At 39.1% G+C, this 26,644-nt stretch overlaps 1 protein-coding gene across 1 annotated transcript in view; it reads left to right on the forward strand.

Moving 5' to 3' along the window:
* Nucleotides 1-26,644, forward strand: part of LOC306697956 (leucine-rich repeat transmembrane neuronal protein 4) — a gene marked incomplete at both ends in the record, with an annotated part of 40,696 nt that overhangs the window by 13,563 nt on the left and 489 nt on the right. The window lies entirely within an intron of this gene.

The following is a 26,644-nucleotide window of genomic DNA, read 5'->3' on the forward strand; positions in this document are numbered from 1 at the left end:
TTCTCATCCTCCTCATTGTGAATTGCCCGTCAGGCAGCTGCATGTGTTGGAGGGAGATTTCCCCCCTAAGAATGGCACATTTCTGTTCGCTATTATTTGGAGGTGTTCCTATACTTCTGTGTGGTCTATGGGCACTGCTGACACAATGACAGATATTTACTCGAGAAAACAACTGTTAAAGAAACAGTTTAACAAGGCCAAGTGGCCACAACCATGCTAGCAGCTCTGTGAGGCTGCACTTGGGAACATCGGTGCTTTGAGCGAAATAATAACGTCAGCATACTAACATTCTCGCAATAAGTGTGTTTCAAATTTGGCCGAGGTGGAACTGTTTATGTATCAATAACAGAATGTGTGGATTTTGACATATTTTGCTGGATCAGCAGAAGGTTTGGTCTTGATATTTGATACAAAAAGTGGAGAATCACTGTAGTCAGAAGCATTCCTTCTCTGTGTACCATCTGTACCTAATTGAATATTTGCTGGCGTGTCATTTGTTGTGACATGTGTTGTGCACAGGTAGAGGAAAAGGAGGGATTCATCTCTCCATTTTCACTCTGTGTGCCAATGTCTCCTTTTTGAATCAAACAAATGGGTCGGCCCTTTGTTCTGGAAGAACATTGTTCCTTGGCCCATGTGAAAGGCATGTAATATGCTCTGATCGGCGGGGGGCTTTAGCAATCAAAATCTAAAATGCTTTTTGGATTTGGGTGAGCAGCGATCGGGCAAATATTAACATAAAATCTCACTCCATGCTGGGCAAAATGATAGTGAATGTGGTCATTCACAGAAAACAAAAACAACACTATCTACACCATACAGTATGTGGGACAGATCATCCTGTCAGGATTATATGTGCTCTGACTGAGCAGAATTTAAACAGACCTCAGTTGATTTCTTTCCCTACAATTCTCCATTCCCCAGGTACTCCATGTTTTAGTGCCGTGTCTTTTTTCCCCAACATCCTCCTCTAGCCATGTTTCCTCAGGCAGTGAAAAAAATAAACAGGTCAACAAGCCAGGTAACCTGCAGTAGGTAGACAAACACAAGGTGATGCTTTTCTTCACAGATACTTGGTCTTGTTTTGGACAGTTAGTAGAAATCTGTAGGACATTTTGCAGGGAATCCAAACAAGGAACTCATGAGATACACTGACAAGAGAGCACCAGAACTAGTTTTTTTGGGAAAATGTGCTTATTTTTGTCCGGCCACTATAACCTGCAATCAAATTAACTTGGGTGTGACATATTGAGATAAAACCTTTTTTTTGGTTTTTAATGTTTTTAATGGGCCATATTATATTGAGATTATTGAGGTATGGAAAGGGAACTTGAGGCAAAACTATCATGTATGCATGTCATCCATTATTTCCTCCACACCAACACCTGTTTAGTTCGGCTCAGTCGAGCTGTCGTGTGTTTGCCTGGTTAGTACGGTTCGTGTGAAAGCTGTCAATCAAACTCTGGCGCAGACAAGACCATTTGAAAATCTCAGTCTCTCGGCCCGCTTACAATTGGACTCTGACGTCGTCATTTGTGTTCTGAAACAAACTGACCAACTGGATTTTATGATTGAAGATTTAAGTCAAAAGCAAAAATTCCATGAGCTGGTTCCAAACTATTCAAGAAGTGATCCTAAGAAATTTGTGTAAGCTATATATATTTATATATTTCTTCAAATAATTTGGCTAACATGATAACGTGAGTCAACATTTTAGTGCAGGGATTTTCTCTGATCTATCAGAGAGTCAAGAGCCGTTAGAATTGCGATATGTTGAACTTGTGTCCATTAAAAAAGAACAGTGTGTATACAGAAATATCGCTCTCTATCTTCTTTTGTCCTGTCTCTACCTGTTAGTCGTCTAAAATGAAAGGAGTCTCTGTCTGTCTGTATGTATTTCCTTTGACTTTCTTGATTTTCTCTTCATCCAATTGACTTCAAACTTGGCGTGTGTATTGCTGAGAACCCGAAGAAGGAAAGTGTTGAGTTCAAGGCACATATTTATTAGAAGTGCGTTATGTACACACTCTGTAGTGTATTGAGAGGGGACCACTATTAACTGTTACAAGGCCGAAAGGCATGCTGCATACAGCTCGGTCTCCGTCGATGTTCTCGTAAGCTTGTGGACACAACTATGTCATGGCCGGTGTATTGCTCAGGACCCGAAGAAGCGCAGTGTTGAGTGTAAAGCTGTTGGGATGAGCATTTCCTGAGAAAGCTGCAAGCAGTAAAACCACGGGCCAAGCAGTAGGCACCGCATTATTCATATCATTATTCAAAATAAGCGTTTGATTTGAAGTCTTGTAATACTAATACAGTTCATAATCCCTTCTTTATGAGCACTTTGTGACACCAGAGAAGATAAATATACAAATTAGAAGCTTCCAAGCCCTGCATGGTAGTCACTCCAAAACTGTCCAGGCAATGAGTATAACTTAATGTGTAAAGCAGTCCAGTTCATGTTCACACTGGCTTTATAAGCCAGTGTGAACATGAACTGGACCCAAACTAAAATGCAACAATGTATAATCACTGCACCCGTTTTAAGGTTGCGTTTTGGGTTAAAATAACAGCAATGCTAAAATAATAACTACTTGTCTAAGGTTAGGGAGAGATCATGGTCATGGTTTAAAAGAAAAAAAGTCAAAAGTCATTCATGATGCAGAGCTCTGTTTCTCTGAGGTGGACAGACTCCCACATATACTGTGTGTATGGGATCTAATTCTGATGTAACAAATGGATTCAAAACACAAGAGACCAACGTGCAGGGATAGAGCATGTTCTACAGAGCGTTGCTACCGCAGTTAAATCAGTGGGTGAGATTACCCCAGGAGCCAGGAGGAGAGGCATTTCATCAATTGGAGATCAGGACTTTGGTATTGATCTTGCAGCCCATGCATGTTTGACGTTAACTGTCTCCCTGTTTTTGGTGACTTTTGGTCCTTATAGCACAGATGTGTCAGCTTGCTGCAGTAGCAGAACTGAGGTGTCATTTTCTTCTGTCTTTAGTGTAGTAGTTACTGCACACAAACTGTCCTCGTATTTCCAGTCTTTTTTTCTTTGTTAGTTTTTTGCTCCTTATTTGACTCAACCCTGATTTTCTGATATACTGTCAAAGCAAATTAAATCCAATCTACCATTTTTAAATGCAAATGTGATCCTCCATATTAAAGCAGCTTCAGAATGTAATGTATTTTTGCTAAAGATAGTATAGCTATTTTCCCCTGCAGAGCATTTTATTGCCCACAACGCCGTTTTAGTGATGTTAATTTCTGCTATCCGCTACAGCGATACAGCAGCACACTTTGTAAAATATCTCCTTTTTCTCTAACTAAAATGTTGGTTTCATGCTTGTCTTAGTGGAGAAAGGAGCTTCATGCATTCAGATGTCTCAAGTAAGCAGAAAACCAAGGCTGCTGATATGAATCGTTATGAGCAGCAGCATTTAGTTCAATCTACATCGCATAAACTCACAAGTCAAAGAGTAGCACATTCAAACATACTGGTGAAGTCATGCCTGGCTTGACATCTCTCTTACAGCTTACTCACCCACACACACTGACACAGTGACATTCATTAACAAAGAGTTGGTACATGGTGGCGGCTACGTCCGACAGCGAAGGGAGGAGAACAAGTTTCATTGTGGAAATTATGAATAAGTCATCATCTGTTTGTCAGCAATTTACGAGTCAGGCGGCTGGCGATTTTCCAATTCAGTGACAATTACCGCAACAGATACTGGAAACCCATGACTCTAAAGCAACCCCTAAAGCGTGCGTGTGTCTTGGCTGACACTCAATCATGATGCCGTTAATGTACTTGAGAGATGCTGAATGGAGAGATTTTTCAGTCTCATGAATTTTTCTCCTAGTTAACTGTGTTTTTATATTACTACTGGTTACAGTCACAGAAAGGCTTGTCACAGTCGATTATGGAAGCTCCAGTAGGATTACAATAAGTGCAGCAAGGGCCACTTTATGGTGGAATTAATTTTGTGGTAATAATTCAGATTTTGCATAATGTACGGGACTTAATTACGTTCTGAATTTTTTAGGCAACTAAATGGACAAGAAGAACTCTAACTATCGTGATATGACTGCAAAATTGGAGAAAAGAAAATCCTAAAGTTGAACTTCCTGACATCTCAAAATTGCTTCCATTAATCATAGGGCTCTATTAACAAGAATCAATGATGCAGGTTATCAGGTTCCTTCAAAACCTCAGCCGACCCCCTTCAACATGGTGGCGCATCGGCAGGACACCAGACTCCACTCAGATCATTGAACTTCTCACCCTGTTATGTAAAGTGAGCCCAACCCCTCTGCAAAGGAATCTCATTTGGCGGCTTGTGCCAGTAATGATGACATTTTCCGGCTCTTGTAGCTGAGGGCTGGAACTAAAATACTCCAGTGAATCTGTAGCTTTTCTTTGCAGCTTAGCTATTTTTTTAAGAGTTTTTTTTTTTTTTTTACGTTACAGAAACATAAGCATACCTTTATATTCTTAGCAATAGCACTTGCCATTAAGATGAACAAGAATGCAAAAATAATTTATGACATTATGTTTTATTGTTAAGCCGCACTCTTTTTTGGTATTGATGCTATCTGAGTCAGTGTTATCTATATAGACATAAGTGTCAAAAAGGGATTTTCAAGACGGACAAAAAAACATTTCCTTTAGCTGAGACATATTTTTAAACTCATTAAAGCTACATAAAGCAATTTTTGACCACTTAAAGACAGAAAACGGTGTCCAAAAATATTCCCTTGTTCACTCATTGATTATTTGTCATTATGATGTACTTCTCTTTTTCAAGAATATATTTTTACAAATGTTTTGAACATTTTGAAGATATTTTCTGGAGATATTTTCCGGGATTACAATTATTTTTTATTTGTGATACTTTCAGGCGCTGAAGGTATTTTACCTTGATTATGACTCAAGTTCTCGTTTAATATTCCCTGTAATAAACACCCTATAGTGAGAAGTAAATTGAGATATCAGACACTCAATCATTTTGTATCCTCACTCACAGATGTAGTGTTACAAACCTACATTTCATTGTGGAATTGTTAACAGAAATTACAAGTACCATGGACACTACTTGTAAGAATTTTTACAACACTATATCAAAAATGTATTTTAAAATCAGAATTATAAGCTGTTTTCGTGGCGAATAAAGATGAATATTCCACTAATATTCCTATTTACATGCAGCCGTGCATATTCCGATTAACGTAAAACGCCCCCCCCATGCTGCAATCCTGATCACCGGGGCCAGTGAATGCCACGTTGAATTCTCGGCTGTGTTTGACAGGAGTCAATGCCCTAACATATTGTTTATCACGTCAAAATATAGAAAAGTGGAAAGGCAGGAGGCCCATATTTTTTTATTTTAGCACAATATTTGGGCATAAGGAACTCATTTCCTGTATAGTGCTATACAACTTGAGCGTTAACAGTTTTTGAGGGGTGAATTACTGCCTAAACACCTGCGTATGACTCAGTGTCTAATCAGTCGAGATAAGAGCATTGCAGTAAAGCAAGCAAAGAAGCAACATCCCCATTGCTGGTACTTTGTTGCCTCTTTTCTCTCTGACTGTTAAAGCGCGCAACTGTTTAACAGCAGTAAATTTACAAGAGCTGTACCTCATGAAAATAGATAGTGTATTGTAGCAAATATAACAAATTGCACTTCTTGTTTTCTGTGATAAGCTTTTTAGGACAAATCAGTCTTAACACACACACACACACACATTGTGTCATGACTTGTAGGGACATTACATTGACTTACATTAATTTCCTTGAGACTTGCCCTAACCCTAACCACTACCAGCCTACCAGGTTACCCTAACCTTAACTTAAACCTTACCCTCACCTTAAACCAAGTCCTCACACTAAAACATATTGGTGTATGGTATGGGGACATGGATTTTGTCCCCATAAGGAAGGTGAGTCCCCACAATGTGACTGTGTAAACAGAATCATGTCCCCAGAAAATGGGTAAAACATATCCAGTGCACACCCACACACACACAGACATACAGGGTCATGCTCTCATTCACACCTTGGAGCGTTTTGGAGTCATCAACGCACCTGGCTTGGTTTCAGTGATTGTGTGGGTGTGTGTAGTGTACAGTATGTAGTGTAAAATATCAGTTAGGCACGTGTGTGTGTGTGTGTGTGTGTGTGTGTGTGTTTGTGTGTCTGCAGTGTCCAGTGTTTTCCTGTCTTCCGCCCAATGCACACTGGGATCTGCTCCAGCTATTTGACGTGGATGAGACTTAAGATGCCGTACAATTCAAACAGATGTTTACTGGCATTGTGGAAAGGTAGTACTGTCCAAATCAATTGCATTTACACGTTGAGAAGTACAGCACAGGCAAAAACGTATTTCTAAATGGCTGCGGATTATAATTGTTTTCAACACATATAAAGGTAATGTGGACAAACTGCATCTGAATACAACTTTGACGAATGCATTTTGAATTCCAGGTAAAAGGGGTTTGTATACAGATGGAATAGATTGCTTACTAGAATATGGAGCGTGCAGTGAAATGGAAGCCGAATGTCGGCACCCTCCAACAGGGCTACGATGAAGTCAGCCCTCTACTAACTGTGTTCATCACCTCCTGTTGTCCTCACACTTTCTTCACACAGCTCGGCCATGAAAGAGAAGTAACACACATGCAGAGGGTGGTATTCTTTAAAAAAGAAGAAAAAAAACTGGCCATCGATCACTGTTGGTGGTGTTTGCTTTTTGTAAGCAAGTAAGAGCTCCTCGTCGAGCTCCTTGTCGACATAGTGCCTCGTAGTGATTGGTCTGTTCAGACGGCCTGATATAGCCTGAACCATGTTAATGTTCTCCTGCTGACAGAACACAGAGAAAAGAGGCAACAACTTTGAACCATGGTTGTCCACACTTATTTCCACTCAGTGATAATTAATTGGCTATTTACGCATATTTGTAAATGTGACCGCATTCATGCTAAGCTCACTTTTACATAATATAGGTTATTTTGAATTGAAATTTAGACTTAGAAATGAATTAGCATTATGCACTTTAAGTCCTTTGTCTTGAAGACAATGTTTTTTTTAATGGGTTTTTGGTTAGATTCTTAGATGTAGAACTTGTGTTTGCTCAAGAGCTCATTTTCTGCATGATTCCAAAACCCCCGTCTCATTGTTGAAGGAAAAATTGCAATGCTAACTTCCTCGTTGGCCTACAAAGATGTGTCACGCCTGCACCACTCTATTGTTAAATAGATTGATTGCAAAGGCAAGTACTACAAAACAAGACTATGTTAGCAACTCTCTGAAGCTGTACCTTTTACAGTGGTGCTTTGAGCTAAATATTAATGTCAAAGTGATATTTACCTTGGTCACCTTCTTAGCAATTCACTACATCTGCATGGTTCTGTTAATGTAATCCTATTGTGAGTTGACTAAACAAGTGGCTTTATGTGGACATGTGACAAGCCTTAGACTTGGATCTCAGAAATTGTGACTTGAGAAAAGATGAGTCAGTTCACATCTTTTGTACTTTTCGCCTTTGCTGATTACACTGTAGATCTGTGAGTGCCAAGACCACAGGGCTAATTAGTCTTTCTCAAGTGATTGATATCAAGGATGCAGAGACATGCCGATGAGTAAAGCCTGTGATGACTCATGAGTCAAGATTGAGCATTTAGGTCTGTAAAATTGTTTAGTACAAAGTACATAGATAAGTACAAAGATGTCAGATATGATTTCTCAGAGTCATAGATGTCAGAGAGTGCTTGCTTTATTGAGATACATACAACAGTTTCTCTAATATCTTATGAAGAAGTTACCATTCATTGTGAGTTTTCCTTTAAAAGTCCAGCAACACATGAACAATATTCTGAGTGAAAGACCCGTTTTTCTTTGACCAGTCCAAACTTCCTGGTTATACTTCCTGGTTTGGTATTACATGGATTACAAATTGATTTTGTGGGATATCTAAGAATTACAGCACATTCGTTTTTGTAAGTAAAGCTACAAACCCTGTGAGAGAACAGCATTTGTTACTGTACTGTACTGTACTGTAGAGCACTTGAGCTCTACAGGGAGATTTGTAATCGAGGGGGTGTCTGCCCTGAGCAGCAGCAAGATAAATCCCCCCATGGAGTCCAAACACTTGTGTTGGTGGTGGCTGATGATTCTGCTGAGGCTAGCTGGCTGATGAGGCGCATGAAATGGGGAATCTGTGGGCGGTAAGACCGGGCAGTGGTGGGGAGGTAAAGGGACGCATGTAACAGCAGCATGAACGTACTAAAAGCAAAAAGAGATTCTTATTTAAAATAGACATTAGCAAGATGATAGGCTAACAATAGGTGTGTCGAATAGATGTGACCAGCTGATGAGAACCGCTGATAACATGATTGACAGTCGCAGACAAAGAAAGCAGGAAATTATGAGTGAGCTTGCGTGGGAGGAGTGAATGGTAAGACATATTAAAAATAAACTACAGGCCTAAGCATTCAAAAGTAAAGTACCATTACCATACCATTTCTTATTCACATCAAAATCAACTTCTAGCTTGAAGACAGAAAGTCAAAGTATGGCTGACTGTAGTTAAATAACATTTTTGCAGGATGCATCTCATCATTGATGATATCCTAAAGCGATGTAAATCGCTCCACTGATCCAAACCCTGTGAAATAATTTCAGCAATAAAAATAACACTGACTGAAACAAGAAAACCGTAACATGATAAATTGGAAAAAGGAATGCCATGTTGTGTGAGCAATTCAGTAGTTGTTTGTTATAAAAAGTTGTATTTTCCCTAAAGCATAGATAACAACATGGCTGCTGCCGTAGCGTACCACTGGAGAACTTGTGATGTATTTTTACACATTTCCCTGATAGATAGTATGGCAGTTTGATTTCAATAGACAACCAGGGGCCCCTCTTATCTAAACCTAAATGGAAGCAAAAGCTACGTACGGCCAAGCTACTGGGTTTGTTGTTATTGTACTGGGATTCCTCTGGAGGCAAATATGTCTCCTTCACTTGTCATTGTTTCTTAGCTATATTTAGTTACTCCAGCTCTGGCTCTGAAAGGATTATAGGGTTACATTATTTTCCCACCTCTATGTGAATAGCAACGTAACCTCCAGCTTTGTCTGTTCTCCACTTTCTACCTTTTTTTCTATGGAGTTTTTTACCAACTTTCAGCGCATTGCTTTGGTTTCATGGCCCTGAACGTTAATGGTTCACTGTCACCGCTCTCTAATCACAGGTAGCTGTTTTCAGTGAAAGAATAAAACAAAACGGATAAACAAACTGTACAAGGTGACCAGCATCAAACAACAGACAATCGGAGTCAGTGGATTGAATGGAGGCTCGTCACTCAGTTTTGGCAATGCCACCAACTTTCCACCATATTGTACACTAACGTTTTGGACAACTTATCTATGATGCTTATTCAGCATTGGATGCTATATAGGAATTTGAAGTGGCATTATACATTGGAGGGAGTTTTGATTATCATGTGTGGCTTTAAGCCCGGTGCCAACACTTGTACAGTATAACATCTGGCTGTGTGTCAGACCATGTCCTGCAGTAATTGCATTGCAATCTGTTCGTAATACGTTTTTAGGTCTGCTTTCTCCAGTGTAAATCCCTATCCAGATATAATTCGATTGCTCAAGACGCATGACAGCATTAATGAAGTCAACACTGAACCGGGTAGATGGCAGAACAACTGTACAGTATAGTCAATATGTTACTTTCACAGTCAACACTGTGTAGAGAAGATAAAGGAATAATTAAGGGGATTCACAGTTTGCCTCAGTGGTGGCACTGAAGGAAAGGTCGGGGGTCATCAGAATCAATACTGTTCTGTGTGAATATTATTAACATTTCTTCTAAATAACTTTCTTTTAAAAGTTCTTTTTTAAGTCAGTGTATATTTATATAATACGCAATGCCTTTCATTTCCAGTTGCATGATTTTTTAGATAAACATGCAAATGATCCCCAGTCTGCAGCTACGTAATTAATCTGCACCCTAATTATCCTTTTATATGATTTCCTTAAAAACCCTTATTTCAGCAGGTCTGTTTTCACCTCCTCTGTCACTGCTCCTTCATTTTTCACAGCTATTTATACTCTCCAATTTCCTCTTTTTATCCTCTTTTTAAGCCTTTTACTAGGGTTCAGAGGCATGTAATAAACATTTCGGAGGCCCTTGTGGCATGGTTACATACTAACCATCTCATTGCCCCATAAAATGAGATATGTGCCCTTATTTGCACCAAGGTCCTGTAGCTCCATCTCTCTCACAACGAGAGAAAACGGCCACAAGGCTGGCAGATCTCGACCATGGGCAAGAGGTTCAATTACTTCAGTTGTCATGGAGCAATAAATGACAAATTAAGTGGCTGGCACCGAACACTGCTTGAGGGAGGCTGTATCCGAATACTAATGTCAGCTGTGTATAAAGAGAGACACATTCAGAGAGCCCAAAGTTTGCAAAAGAAAAAACAGATGACATTTCTTTCAGCAAGATATATTCTCTACTCCTTAACCTCGATTCAGAATAATTAGGCCTCTTGGATCCTCAGTTGCTTGAATGATTGTACAGTGATGTCTTAATTGCTATTTAAAAGAACACCTTCTTGATGTGTATTTATAGATACAATAAACAGCTGTGTGTATTGTTCAGTTGTGTTCATTTACACAAAGGCCTGTCTTGTTACATTATTTTCAGTACTCCATGATCTTTGCTGCAACGGACTGGAACAGTCATTGTAATCCTGTAATTAGTGGAGTGTGCACACAGAATTTAGATGCTGGCTAATGAAAGTGCTCTGTAGTGCCAGTTTCCATCACTTTAAAAGGCTAAAAGTCTTGGCCTGATTCTTGCATCACAGGAAACACCATGTTCTTACCTAAACCAAAGGGCTTTATACATATAATTCAGACTCTTGTCAGGCTCAGCTCCACATAGTCAGACTTAAAGCCACCATAAAACAGAAGTCAGAACTACTTTATGTGAATGTATATCTCCCTCACCCACCTTGTCACATCAGGGAGGAAAGGAAGGAGAAATAAATTAGGTCTCAGGCACGGTCTTTGGAAATATAAAAAACAAACACCTCCTTGAATGATATCCCTCTGCTAGCTGAGCCAAGAGCTAACGTGTCAAGTGTGGTTATGTTGGGCGGGGTTAGCGAGTTGCTCCAAATCTAATTGGATAAATATATTTATATGCCCCTCAGTCCAAGAAGACTTTCTTTTCGCAGAAAAAAAATTCAAAAGATATTGTGTAATTTATTTAGCAACAAGAGATGCATGATAAACAGGGACACAGGTTTCGATTTGGGTAATGTATTTTTATTTCACTGTGTTTTTAAAGATGCATTAAAGGGGATCACCCCCTAAATTAAGAATACCAATATGTTATTTCCTGGCCTCGGAAAGTTTCAATCAATATTCGTGAACATGAGCTACTATCTCTCAAACCAGAGAAGTAGATCTCAAACTTGTGATTTAATTAAGTATAAAGTCTGGAGCTGCTTCTAAAACAATGAATGGTAGACTGATTGTATGGATCCACAGAAAGTTTCCTTTCTTTTTAATACCCAAATGAGTGTCACATTTTTTTACTTTACCAATGTTTTACTTGATGACACCACACATTTTAGTTTTAGCACTCTGGCTTTTGGATTTGGGAGAGAGTTGCGGCCATAGGAATAACATGTATTCATTTTGAAAATTGGTGTATCTCTCCTTTAGATTTTTGGGGCACTAATCGGTCAGGCGACCAGATTTCAAACCAGAGTACTGTCAGAAGTAACTGAGTTAATGTTATTGCTGAGCATATAGATTAATAGCCAACTACTAATCTGCTTGTTGTTAATTCTTTATTTTGAGCACTGCTAACTAATCAAACTGAACCCATAGATCTTGTGAACAATTACATTTATCTCCAATCCTGCATGGCTTAAAGAACAGATGCAGGGTTATGCTTTTTCCTTATATCACTGCAGGATACAGCAGACCCCACTGACATCTTTTACGCCTCCCTATCCTTCATCAAATCGCTGATTATGAATGCATGTTGTTTTGAAAACATTGAGGTTGCTGACCTCCACTCCTCTGTTCCCTTCGTTCTCTCCACTTGTTTTTCTTATGTGATTTATTACTGTGCATTCTGCTGGGTACATTTCACCCTGTTCAGCAGACAGACAGCGCAACTGAGTCATGCTGCAGCAGTTTTGTAAGGGTAACAAATCGTTTGCACTGGGACTGTGAACTTACATCCTCAAGGTGACCTGCAGGGACATCCTGTCAGGCTACCCAAGGTGACAGCTGAGCACCTAAAGTATGACGCGCACACGGGAAATATTCTGCAGTAAAATGAAGGAAAGCGTCAGACAGTTGAGATTCATTCATCTTACTACAGTTGACCATCACACTGATGTGTCCACAGAGGTGTTAGTTAGACAGAGGAGGAAATGCAGGGAGACAGAGAGAGGAGAGGAGAGAAGCAGACAAGGCTGGGAGACGCTTCTCAGCTGTAAACACAATGTTCTTTTCCCACCATCAGTCCTCTGAATAGAACAGTACCTGTCTACCTGTTGGCAACATCCTGGCAGAGAAGCTGATTTTGTAGAACATCTGCTAAGCACATTTCAATGACTCCCAAATGCTCGACAGCACTATTATTTTTTTAAGTGAAATTCTGTCACACTTTCATATAAATACATTTTTTTATGACTCAACATTACTGCAGCACAACAAAGTGGTTCGAAGTACAGAAACGTCACGATGGCAGTTACGTTCCTGTTTTAAACACCCACTGTCTGTAAGGGCTTTCCCATAAGATATACTCTCCCAAACAGGGAATAATGCATTTCAATTGCCTGCAGTTTGTCTGTAATAAACACTGGGTTTTTAGGAAAAGCTGTATGGTAAACAAAAGGAAGACAGCAACCAAATATTATCACCGTTAACCGAAAATACAAGGAAAAACATGTCTGTTTGAATGACAGGTAATCTAATGCAAAAACACCACAGCAGTGACAGCTTATGCTGAATGCCAATATGGTTAGTCTGCCAATATGGTTAGTCGCCCTGCACACTTACCTCCTCATCCAACAAGCTGCTTCTTTCCCTGTAGTATTTTCAACTGATCTCATAAAAATGTGCAAAACGCGTCCCTCGACAGATCCTTGAGTTAGCAGATAGTCACTAACCTTGGTGACTAGCTACACAACCACAACAATGTTGGCATTGTTCTTGCTTTTCTGCAAACCACAGGACCCGTTAAATGTCAATGTTTTTTAACCGAAAATACGTTTCAGAAATACATTTCATCCTGGTATCACGCTTGCAGAAACGCACAATGCCACATGGTAAATGTTGTGAACGATTTCTTATGATTAGGTAACAAAACAACTTTGTTTAGGTCAGAAAATAATATTTATTTATATATTATACCACGTAACTTTCAATAACACTTGATATACTACATCACTTATTACTACAATACATTATTTCTTTCTTTTTTCGAAAAAAGTCTCCTTAACTTAATCATGTAAACCATTTTACACACTGCAAACACCATTATAAACTATTCTACTAACTAACTAAGAAGATCCGCCACAATATCATGCATTTTACGCTACAGCTGGCGAGCCAACAACTCAGAAAACGCTTCAAACATCGGGGCCATTGCATTTCCCCCGGCATAACCCACACAGCAGTATGGGTTACAATTTTCGAGAAGAGCCCTAAAAAGAGGCTTAGGGTTCAATAGGTTAAAGTACATAAGCCCCTTTGTTTGACAGGGGGGATGTATTTGTATCACAGCACTGGCCTCACACCATTTTACTAGTATATTATCCTTCTGCAATATTCACATCTCATTACCGCAGATAAATCTTTGCCGGGCCTTGTTTCTTAACAACCTGATCCTCTCAGTGCAGATTGTTCCTCTGTGGAAATATCACGAAGGCCAACAGCTGGCTGCAGTTCATCTCTTGTCGCCTCACATTTTCAGCCACATCAATATTGGATAAGTCTGTTTAAGTTCAGAGGCTGTTTGAGACTGTACTTAAACAGATGGCCATCCTCTAGTCCTCTTTAGAAGGAAGCAGACAAACACAGGGATGAACCAATTCTGCATTTCATTGTCTCATATGTTTGGCATTCCAGTAATTCCTAGCAGGTAAGTCAACCAATCATGAGGAGAGAGACCAAATCAAGAGCAGGACAATGATGCATGTGTGTGTGTGTGTGTGTGTGTGTGTGTGTGTGTGTGTGTGTGTGTGTGTGTGTGTGTGTGTGTGTGTGTGTGTGTGTGTGTGTGTGTGTGTGTGTGTGTGTGTGTGTGTGTGTGTGTGTGTGTGTGTGTGTGTGTGTGTGTGTGTGTGTGTATTTGTGCCGGTTTCTATGAGATTTGTGGTCACTTTAAAGATTTAATATCAGAGCAGAAACGGAAGTGGATATTTACATAATGACAGACCACATCAAATATCATTAGGCATACACAGATACACACACACACACACACACAATCTTCCACGGCAATAACAGTTAGACATACAGCCCATTCTTTAGAGTTATCACCATGGAAACTGGACAGGAGTGAAAATCATGTACTATGGTGGATGATGGAGCAATGGCACAACAGCATCTTGGGTCCTCCACTGTGACATTTATATGAAATGGTTTAGCACCGTGTACAAACTTAATCTGTCAACTCCTGAAATGCTAAAATGTAGCCTATAGATTATTTTTTACTACGTGTGCATCTTTTGCTGTGCTTCGACCACTGAACTAATGCAGCTCTGAGTTGTTAGAGACTATCAGGGACAGTGGTGGGCCGTGCATTTTATACCTGGGCCTTCTGTGCTGTCCTACTACAGTTGAATTACCTCCTAATAACCTCATTATGACGCATCAATCCAGCAAACCTGCAGCGGATCCACGCATTCCACCACATAAGAGCCCGAGCCATTCAAATACTATTCATAAAAACGACACGATAGACAAATGAACAGTAGTAACGTTACTATGTAAACGGCGCAGACCGCACGCCGTGCCGCGGTTGTGGAGCTGTTTCCCTGCGAACATGTTCGTTGAGTTGTAGATCCTCTTGAGTCTCTCCAAAAGTTTTCAAATGCTATGGTGTCCTCAGGTTAGCGTAGCATAGCTCCAAACCCAGCCATAAAATGTGCAACGCTTCTCCGACGCTGTCGGCAAGAAATACCGTTCATACAAATCCTTTTCCTGCTGAGTCAGGGCTGCCAGCTGTGGCGTTGACTGACCATTTCTTACGATGTCCAGCTTTTCCTGAAATGTCTTTCTTGAGAAAGACGTTGTCAGTAACTCTGCCACTAAATCCGTTTCTCCTCGTTATTCAGCCGTTGAATGGTGAAAAAACAAAGCTAGGTAAAAAAATAAATAAACTACACCAATCAAAACCCTAAAAATGTTATAATTTCTTCTATATCTTTCAATTTGAACTCTTACTCCTCCAACTAAGCTCTGCTGGCAAGTTAAGTTTCGTTTCACACTAGTCACGTGTTCGTCCACTGACCAATCACAGCGCACCCTGCACCCCACTGCAGCGCTGCTCCTGAAAAAAGCTGTGTGTTAATGCTGACGTAGCTGTAGGCCAGCTAGCAGGCTCTGGCACGTCAAAGAATACGCCCAACATGTCAAACTAAAGATCTGATTGGTTGAACACTACTCAACAATATCGTCCTCATTCATTTAAACTGCACATGGATTCACTTGTGCAGTTTCGGGCCTCTCATCTTACCGAGAGACACAGAGGTGAAATCTGATTGGATAAAAGCTCTACTTAAAACAAGCTGCACTGGATGCAGAGCAACTGAGGAGCACAGTAGCTGTGCAATGGGAAAATAAGATAATGGGAAAAATATTTTTATAAATTATAATACATGTAGTGTATTTAAGAAAAATTATTAAATTATAAAATAGCTATAACTTTGTGATTGTGTTTAGGCCAGCAGAGAAGGCTTTGCAGGCCCTGACGGCCCGCCACTGATCAGGGATGAATGCAAAATAAGTGGCAGTGATAACCTCATTACCAACACTATTCAGCTATACATGAAGTAGCCAAACAGGTTCTGGCTGGATCAAAGACAGCCTACTATCTAGATACTTTCTAGATTCAAGAAAGCCAGCTTCACCTCCAGACACGTTTTAGGACATATATGATATGTCCCCCATATGTTTATTGTCCAATGCTCTGCAAAAAGTAGTTGTCTGATGGTGTCACTTTGCTGAAGCCATTAGAGAACTACTGCAAGACTAACTTTCTCTCTGCTCTATACTTTTGCACTCTGCATATGTAGATGATCTTGCAGATGTAGTGATGAACCCACAGATAATTCTCACTCGACTCTGCAGTTCTATGCAGATTTATGATGTCTTTCAGCTCATTGTTTTGGTTTACTGCCTTCTTTACTTCGTTGGTTCACTGTTATAGCACTCATTGGTGTTTCTAGACGTAGCAGGCAAAAAAAAAGCTCTGATATTCCCACAGTTTGCTACCCGCCCAGCACCAAACAGCAGACAGACAAAGTTAGAAACTCTCCAGTGAAGATAATGGATCATTTAGCTGCTAAAGAGGCAGTTATTTCCCTCAGGCGCTGGTGGAAAGTATTATGTCAATTTCTGCTTACAGCTTGTTGGCGGTGCCCCCAAGCGGCCAAAAAACCCTGTTAATTAATCCTCTAATGCTGACACTGGTTTAAGGTTATGTTTGGGGTGGTGTTTGTTGATTGACATGAATATTAGCCTATCTCACTGCTGTTTCATCATCTCCCTCCTCAACCCTATCCCTATTTTCCCAAATTTGGATTTTTCTGGCTTCCATAACTGACAAAGTTGGCCAGGCGAGAAAATGATTCCTCAATCACAGACTGTTTTCTGGCATATGTAAAAATATGTCATGAGTAATTTGAATTTCTAAATCTTCATGATGCAGAACTTTTTTGCGCGTTCTCTAAATATAGCAGTGGAGGGGAGATGTAACCGAGGAACAGCTTTCTCATGACTAATTACCTGCCTTGTGCACAATTCAGGCATTTGTCAGAGTTTTCCTTAATTAGCAGATAGCTTGTTAGTTTGACTACTTCATGTTGTTGTGTCTCACCGACAACTGCAACAGAGACGGGAAAGAAGAGTGGAATGAAACAGAAAGCAACAGTAAAAAAAGCCAACGGGAGGATTATAGCAGCAGCCTCTTTGGAGTCAGACTGATGTCTCCCCCAAAGCTGAGTTTAGGTTTATCCCAACTCCATTTTAATCCTGAACCCCAAACCCTGTTTTTAAATTTAACTGTAATCCCCAAATGAAGCCCTACTCCAAACTTTAATTTCACACTTTCACATAGTGTTTAGTTATGCTGAACTCTGCAGACTTGTTATTGACTAATACAATCACTTAATTGGACAATCTCAATAAACTGTTGGCAGATTACCATATCTCGGAAGTCCTGAAGAACCTCAATAAATCCACACAGATTCAAGAAGTTTCAAATGAGAGACTCCAACTACAGATCCGTAACATCTTCCTATCAAACGAAACATAGCCCAACTTTTCTCATCCGCACAATCAATGAGCATTCAATCTGAACCAAGGTGATTGTATTATTACCATATCCATTAAACACACTGTCAGTCTAGTCCTTTGTTTCCTTTTTGAACTTACAGTACTAAATTATCAGTGATTTGCAACATCAGCTCGGTATCTCATCTGGGCAAAGCAAGGCTGATAAACTCTAGAGATCCATTAGAGAATGAAATAGCTTGGCCTTGGTGCACTGAATTTCTTTCAGTGTTTGTCTCTCTTGACTAACCGCTTTTCTTTTGGTGAGGGAAATAAGTCCAAGAAATACCTTTTGTGTAATATGTTGTCTATTATTAGTGATCTGATTTAATTTTTGAGTAGCTTTGTTGTATTTCTATAATATGCGACTGTTCGCTTGTTTCTGCTTTCCTCCCATTGCATGCCGGACCATCTCTTCGTCATCCTGAAAATGAATAAGGGGGTTAAGGCCATAACTGAATAACTGTTTATATATGATAACTGACTTGGTTAGCAACACATCATTTACTTTATCATCTTTTAAATTGATATGGTTGAAGCTTATTATACATCAAGCTGATACGGAGCAAGATTATCATTCATTTGGAGTCGTGTTTCTGGCCACTTGATGAATGTAAGTCCAATATCGATATCGTCCAATAAGATAGCGTACACTTCTCATTGAAAAATACGCTATGAGAGCAAAACCAAAACAATTTTACCTTTCACATACAAGTAGTGATGTGATCCTTTGTAAATATAAAAAATGGAAATGTCAGTAGAGCATCTGGTATCTATCAAATTGGATTACTTAAGGTTTCTGGCTGAATGAAAAGCCTATGTTATGGATTTATCTTTCTTGTCATAAACGTTATTGGAATTGCATCAAGGACAGCAATTTTTAGTCCTCAGTACAATGCATGTAACAGAATGAAAGCAGCGCTTAGCTCCAACTTGTGCATGTGATGTTTGTTCCATAAATAGCTATGAAGCTGGAACTAGATACACCATGATACAGTTCCAAGTAAATAACTACAACCTTTGATGCAACAATTTAATTTGTTTCCTGATTGATGCAACTAATGGTTGTTTTGACAAGCAGCATCAGGACATACTGTATGCTTGTGTGTGTGGGGGGGGTGTGTGTGTGTGTGTGTGTGTGTGTGTGTGTGTGTGTGTGTGTGCACTCAGGAACGTGTGTGGGAGTGTAAAGAGAGAGAAAAGCAGTCAGTGAGGGAGAATGAAGCAACCACCATAGCACACATCGCTTCTTACAGGGATTCATTTATGCATCTATATTTATTGGCATCCATATTCAGGTTACTTATACCTACAGACATCAGCAAAGACTCTGTAGTGACTCATAAATTGTCCATCCAGTAAATAACAGTAAATCTCAGCCTGTGTTGCCAACATTGATGAGCAGAAAATGGAATGAGCAGCATTAGGAGAAGATAAATCCCCACATCTGAAGGATTATGGTTATTTTGACAAATGCTAAGCGCTTTTCAAATAGAAATGTAATTACATGGTGAATATTAAAGTCAGCATAAGATGATCTTTCTGGAATGCTAACACATGCAGTATTATAATGTACAACTTTCAGTTGCCGTTCAGACGGGTGTCAGTAATTTCTCTCCTGATTGCTAGATGAGTACAAATTCATCCTGGCTTTGTTATGCATATGTGTAACATTCATAATAACATATACAATACACAACAGTTGGTGGAATGTAACTAAGTACATTTTTTACAGAACATTACTTTAGTATTTCCATTTAAAAAATGATTACTTCTACTCCACTACATTTATATGACAGCTTTAGTAACGAGTTACTTTGCAGATTAATATTGATAATACAAAAATATAGTTCAACATTATTATGGATTATTATATGTAAGCTACCCAGCAATACATGAATGAATGTATATATATATATATATTAATGTGTTGTTACAATCCAAATTGATGGATATGATTATGAAATGGGCCATTCTGCAAAATTAATACTTAAATACTTTTTGTGCTGTAAGTAGATCTTGATACTTTTATACTTTTACTTGCGTAATATTTCGAATGCAGGACTTTTGCTTGTAACCGAGTATTTTTACACTGCAGTATTGCTAAGTAAAATATATATATATATATATATATATTTACCCTAAAGTACAGTATGCTCCACTTAAATTAGTTTATTTACAATGAGCTCAAGGTCTGTGTCACTCACTCTGAAATCTTTTTTTTTAAGTCATCCATGCTAAGCAACAATCAGGGAAGAAGATCTTGTGGCCATTAGCATGCCATTCAGCATCCATGTGTGTGTAGCTTAATAGACAGCGATGATAATAGAGGCTTGTTTGTGCTCTCTCGCCTCAGCGTTGACCACTGAGTGAATTATCCAGCTGACAGAGAGCAGCAGCACGGCTCTGGCGGAGGATGTTGTTAATATGCCAATGAGAGCTCATGCCTCCCGTGCCAGTCTGAGCCATGCTGGCATGGTGCAGCTGCCTATCACCTAATTGTGAATCATTTAGCTGCAGCTTGACCTACATTCAGAGATGTGCAAAGGGGACCACCTATGTGAATGTTTTCATTATTAATCCAAAGTTAATAGCTCAGGAATTTGAATTAATTGTTGTGTGATTTGTCACCAGATTAAACATGTGCAGTAAAGTGCATTAGGGTGTGCCAGCGGAGTGCTTTATTGAAGAATTGTACCTTTTGTTGTAAAACACAGAATTTGTCAGAGACAGTTTTATGCAACAGATTTTTTTCTGCCAGCCGCCAGCAAGCTTAGCTTAGCATTAGAACCTGGGTGAAACATTGAACCTGACTTTATCCAAAGGTAACAAAATCCACCTATACCAGCTAACCAATTAACATATTATATATGTTTTTTTATATCTGTTCAAAACCCAAAGTGTTTACATTCTCTGTGATAAGCTAAATATGAAGCTATAGATAGCCAGCAGCAGCTGGACAGCATTGCTTTATATTGAACTTCATATTTATTGCACAGACAAGAGGTATCTTCTCATCTAGTGCTCTGCAAAAAAAGCAAATAGGCATATTTTTCAAAATGTCAACCATTCACTAAATCTTTTTTTTGCATTGTGTACCTTGTGCATTTTTTATCAACAGCATACATAAGAATGGCTCATGTTATCATTACAAAACGACTTGGTGTGTGCTACACCAGAAGGTTTAAACCACACACTGCAGTGTTGGGCAGAAATGGCCACTAGAACTGGTAGTGAATAATTTGTCATGCTGCCTGGGGTGAGGATTTCAGTGCTTATGTTTTGCTGAGGCTAAAATTGTATGAAACCCACCCTCACATCTCCTGTGATTTCTGTCTCTGCATCAGGCCTACTGGAATTTATTTTTCCCAGCTTCCCAAATTCCCCCGATGTTTTATGTTATTCTTATTTATATTTTATCATTTTTATTTTGTCTGACAATCACATTCTTCCTCATTTATTTATAGTGTTGTGTTATCAACACCCACATAACTAAACTAAACTTTAATAAAATAAGGAAAAGGAAAAAGAGCACTATTGTTTATACTAATAGTTGTTACCATTTGAAGCCTAAACCAATTCCCAGACCAATTGAGAAGATAATTGAATTTCAACACTTTAAACTCTAGAGGTTTCCAGGGTTATACGAGTCATTCTAGCTGAAAGGAAGATGCAACAAAAAATGGGAGGTATTAACCTCATATATCAAAATATTACACAATATACACACAATAATGTACCTGAAATAGAGGTGTAGTTCCCACAGGTAGCAGCCTTTTTACGGGACACTCATTGTATTGTGTTCTCTTTAAATTCACCTCAGGGTAAACAGGTTGAGCTATAGTTTAAACAGTTAACATAAAGTGAGGACAAGATCGGGCTGATGCCAGATGCCCACTTTATTGCCTTGGCCAGTCGCCAGTGACTCACTGAATAACGACTTACACTTGTCAAGAGGAAACAAGGCTATTCTTGGATAGCTATTGTAATCAAGAGATTTGAATTCATTTTATATTTATCCGCTTGTGTGTCACACAACTAGATTGCAAAGGACTTCCTGAGCCATTAAAGTTGAGGAGAGATGCTGATCATGCCTCGGGCAAAATACGATTGTATGCAGTGTTCAGCCCTAAGCGGCTCTGTTGGCAGATGTCCAAGCTATGCTAGCCAATGAGTCACCTCTCTAAGAGCTCCAACCATAACAGCCAACATTTCCTCAATATCCCTGATTAAACCTGAATGCTCACTCAGCTCAGTTAGCCAAAAAGGCTTTTATTCTTTCTTCTGTGCTAAGACCTGAAACTGAGCCTTTTTTTACTGCCTTGGAAATGCAAATATTTAAACGTTATCTCACTGATGGAGAGATGGCAAGAAGAGGCTGCATCTGCCCAGTGTGAATCAAACAATGTTTATAACGCAGTGTTTTGTTGACCTGTAAGATTCACTGCCACCATTTTAAACAACATTAATTCCAATTTAATGACTCTTAACTGCATTGAGACTTGATCATACTAATGAAGAGAGCTGGCATTAAGTTAATTGACTTTGGTTTGATCATTTATATTTTGTATTTGAGTAATTGGTGGATGCTTTTATCCAGAGAGAATACAGAAAAGCTGCTTGAAATCGTTCACAAAAACACTGGAGAGGTCCTAATGACTAGCTAATTGAAAGACAACAATGATGTTGTTAAAATCGAAAATGTGACCTTTTGGTTGCCTGACAGCTGTTTTGTTTTAATAATTAGACCAACTTGCTATACCCCGAATATACAAACAGGCAGATTAGTCAACCGTATCTGTGATGCTTCAGCACTCATCATTTTAGACACTTTGTAACCTGTTGTAGCCACGTAGCCTGGCTCTGTTCATGGCTCTGTTCATGGCTCTGTTTCTTTGTTGATCTAGATTTCAAGGAAATTAGGTACAGATATTCATGGGTGAGTTCTACTGACTTTTGTGATCCCCTGACTCTACATGAGCTCCACATTTGGGATTTTTAGTGAAATGTCTTTACTAACATTCTATGTATGTCCATGAAATTTGGAACACATTCAACGTTCCCCTCAATATGAATTGTTATCACTTTAGTTATCCTCGAACTTTTGTTTTGACCCCAATATCAGGTCAAAACTCTTATTTGTCCAATATGTTTACAGCCAAATACCTAAAGAACTGATGACATGATATGCTACGAAAAGTTACTCCTCATTTTGCATGGATGGCCTTCAAATTCACAGGTGTTAATCAAACTGGACTTCCTGGACGTCTTCATTGTCTCACCTCGACCTTTGCAGCCCGCTGCATTGTTTTTTCGTTCTGAAAGCCTGTTTTGTCTCGTTAAATAGAATATGGGAGCGTGCGCCAAAATGTACCACAGAGCAGAGCACGTTTAGGGAAATGTCATTTGAACGATTCCCACTGTAAGTGTGAAATCCCAGGTTCCGCCTCGTGCTATTTCACATCCCACTGCTTCACTCACTTTTTCATTGAAACTCGTTTGCAATGACGAGTGTTGAAGAGTTACAAATCCAGTGATGTTTCTGTCTCTTTTTAGTGTCAGTAAAAAGCCACTGTAATGAATTCACACAATGAATTGTTAAGTTTTTGTGAAGTGTGGCTTTAGATGGCTGATCTGGAGCATTTGTCATATGGGCTGAAATGTTTCAACATTTAAGAGAGAAAAGTTCCAGATACACCACCCTCAGCTGTCAATGAAGAACTACTGAAGAAGACCTTATTAAACATTAAAGGCCCCATGAAATTAAAATATATTTTATTTAAAAAATAAAATAATATTTTATTTCATGGTGGGAGGCTTCTGTTAACAACAAACGTGACTGCAACTTAGTGAACTTCAGAGTAAGAGTGCACATTATGTAAGCTACAGTAGGTGACAGTTCAAGCAAAGTGCTGGAAAAGGCAGCAACTGACTAAAGTGTTGAGGGGGAGGCAAAAGAAAACAGAACAGGGTCGTGACACAGTGTGGTATTTTAATAAAACTTGCCAGGGGGGGGGGATATTATGGTGTATTTGTGTGTATGTGTGTATCTCTACATGTCAATGTGAGTTTTGATTGGATAGACAAACCAAAAAATGTGCATGCACGTTATTTTGGAAATGGGATTCAGTAACTCCACTTCTTGCTGAGAGATGTCACAACTTTGACAGCACAAAGTCCAGGCCGAGGCGTTACCACACGTGTTGCATCACACTATACCTCCTGGGCGAGAGGAAAAATGAGTTTGACATTGGCAGCATTTGAAATGTCTGCCGTGTGATTTGTGAATGTTACGGTAAACGTATATCACACACATAAAGTATGTTTCATTTCTTTGAGTTTAAAAAGGTCCAATTCCAAACAGCACATTGCATACTGAGACAAAAACCTTGACTTTGATGCATCTGCCGCAGACTGAAGATAATGTTTAAAAAAACAAGGAAGAGCTACTTGTGTCAGCTTCTTTGAGAAGGTTTAAATCAATCTGCACAGTGATGCGTAGCAGAATATATGTCTGAGCAGCAGAAATAACCTGACACAACAAACGGGCAGTCACAGTTAAACCTTTGCATTGCTTTCTTTTGCTATTCTGATTATTATGAATGACACAAATCCGTCAAAAAACCCAAAATGCTATTTTGGTCCAAAACAAAGGCTATGTGATTTCTTGTAACTGTTTAGGAGGTCGTACGCTTTCTATTTTAAGTCTTTTTATGCTGTCTGGACTGTCCATACTGTTTATAGTGAGGAGACCTATATATCTTTTCAAAGATGTATTTATGTATTGAAGGGATGGATTGAGATCTGCAGATGGAAGCCAAAAAAGTCTTTCATTGTCTCAGTAACTGCAGCTCAGTTTATTTTATGGCACCTTTGGTTTTTAGCCGGGATAAACTAACAATGTAAAAGTCAAACAGAGGAGGCAAGAGATGTTGAAGAGACAAAGGTTGTAAGTGCTCTGCCAACTACTGCTGTACACACAGAGAGAGAGGGCTATTGGTTCAACCAGCCAACCGACCAAATTTATATTGACTGCACTTAGATGTTTGACTCTATTTCAATAATTGGAGTAAACAAGTCTTTCCCCTTGACAATTTTTACCGAGACCTCCCAGATTCAGACCCCCTTCCAGCTCATTTTGTATTCTGAGCATTGTTGTTCATGCATTTTTTATTAAGGCCTCTGAAGTAGTGTGCAAAGTTCAGCTGTTGAATTAGACAATAGAGTGTGTTCAACTAATCTTCTTATTAAAGCGGAGAGCAAACGGAGCCAGATGATTTCATGAAAGGAAAACATAACCTTTGGAAAGCTATGATCTTAAATTCAAGCGTCGGAATAGTCTCATGGCTGTGAAACTTGACCGAACCAGATACAGAGAAAACTTAAATCCAAGAGCCGTTTCTGCATCAAATCAGCTTCATGACTCAATAAAGTAATCCAATCTAACGTATTTTACAGTAGGTTTTATGCCCACAACTCATATTACAGTGATTTCTTAGGCATACTGCAGCTTGTGGGATTTTACAGTAGAATTTAGAACAAATGGTTTAACGAACAATAACCAACATTAGTTGTAACAGTATGTTCATTTATTACGCTGCACATAGTGAAGTTGAATATGCAGTGTTTGAAAAAGGGAATGCTTAATTGCTTAGAATGAGACTGTTATTAAAGGTAATTTGAAATTCAGAGTAATTATATATCAGAAAACAACAATTTACTTTGATATATTGGAGTAATGTCTACCTGAGCAGAGAATGAAGTCTCTCTCTCTCTCTGTGTGTTGAAGTCCGAGCGTCTCTATGCTTTGTTTACAGACGCAGGTCAGGCGTGCATGTGAGTCTCTGTGAGAATGTCCCACTGGCTAGCTCATGGCCGCTGCTCTGCACTGTATGCATTCGACGGTTACCGCTTATAACGCTCGACATCATTGTAGTGGAAATTCCCTCCAGGTTAACACGGTCAGCTCTGTCGGCACTGTTACTGTTGTTTGCATCGTTGAGAGCCGTGTGGAGAAAATCCCTCAATCATAGATATGCACTGTACTTGGAATTTAGCATCTTTAAAAAAAAAAATGTAATATACTGCTATTCAAAAGTGTTGCCACAAAAGCTGGATTGGGGCCAGTTAGATGGCTGAGAGGACTGCTCTTTATTTTTGATCAATGTATTTCATGCTTTTAGATTGTAAAAAGTCCTCTGAACAAATAGATGTTATTTTGTTTGTTTGGTCTGTAGATGGAAAACACTGTTCATGGTTCAATCAGACTGAAAACTGAAAGGGCAGAAAGAGACAACAGTTGAATAAGAATAGAATAAATCACCAGTCATTGGTGAAAGAAACTGCAAGCTTACCATCAAAATTAGTGCAGATTTAAATGGGATCACATTCCTGTTTCAGTGTCAAGTGCACAGTAATGTCTATAACAAGCTGGAATTAACTGGCATGTTGCTTAGTACAGCTATTCTTAAAACTTCACAATGAAAATGGAAGGTTAGTCTAGGGTTAGCACTATTGGAATTGGATCAGTGAATATCAGCTGAACATTGACAGAGCCCTATTGCAAACACTGTTATGGTTCAATAATAATCTGCAAACAAATTCAAAATCAAAGGGTCAAAGGGAGCCAAAGGAAACAACAATATTAGTATAAAGTATAAAGATGAAAAACATCAATATAACGGGTGATTCCAAACTTTTCAACGTCAGTGTATGTCTCCATGTGAAATCAAGTGCTGCATGTGCTCTGCATTACCCGCCATCTTTCTATACACTGCATTGTGTTGCTTTGTGCATTTCAAAATGCAGAATGGGAGTGCATTCATATTTTGTGTGAAAGCCTTAATAGAAATTACGGTATTAATATCAATATTGCACAGGCCATGATGCAGCTTTATTCCATTTAATTGACATAATTCAGACCACAGTAACACGTAAAACTAAGAGGGTCTTTGAATCAGCAGAGTGCTTGTAATGTAATAAGCACTCTCTTCTAAATGGAACCTTGACTCCATTTAAAAGAGGGCAAA

Source organism: Pholis gunnellus, assembly GCF_910591455.1.
Source record: "Pholis gunnellus genome assembly, chromosome: 6".
Lineage (NCBI taxonomy): Eukaryota > Metazoa > Chordata > Actinopteri > Perciformes > Pholidae > Pholis > Pholis gunnellus.